Genomic DNA, 709 nt, shown 5'->3' with positions numbered 1-709 from the left:
CTTGATCATAAATGTTCCTGATTTGTAGCCCCTCTGTAAACTCTATAAATATGATTGTCATCTTTGAAGAACCCAATCTGCATCTCCACAAAACTCATTGATTCCTCTTAGCTTTAACCATTTTCGAAAAAATGTTTCTCTTTGCCTCTCTAGTTCCTCAAACCGGCGTCCCGGCGTCCATCACCCAACCTTCAAGTCTCTTTGTCTTGGTCGTAGTAGTCAGAGCATAGCCTCTAGCTTCCTCCGCTTCTGGGATTTCCTGAACTTCAAGAAAGACAGGGAGTTTGTGGGAATCACGGTTCTTTTCCTTTATGAAAAGGTAAGTTAATCTTCGATCTATCACACTTATTTAACATAATTGTTTTAATTGATTTTCTGATTCTTTGTTGAATAATATTATTTGCAGATTTCGTGATTCATGGGTTTACTCCCATCGGACATGCTAATCATTACATGCCATCTTTGAAAGCAGATTTCATTATGAAAGTCGGTCGTTTTGAGGTTGATGTGTGCTCAAGCATGTACAAGATAACTAATCATCCATTCCTCATTCGTTTCATCTCACTAACCATTATTGATGAAGTCATCACGGGTGCTCTTGAGATCAATCTCCAGTCAAGATTAGACTGTTTAAAATCTCCAAGTGATTGCGAACACAAACCTAGAACTCCCAGGTAATTATCATATTGCATCTGGGTTTATATTATGT

Source organism: Brassica oleracea, chromosome C7 (assembly GCF_000695525.1).
Source record: "Brassica oleracea var. oleracea cultivar TO1000 chromosome C7, BOL, whole genome shotgun sequence".
Lineage (NCBI taxonomy): Eukaryota > Viridiplantae > Streptophyta > Magnoliopsida > Brassicales > Brassicaceae > Brassica > Brassica oleracea.
The sequence above is the reverse complement of the archived record's forward strand: the minus strand, read 5'-3'. Positions refer to the sequence as shown.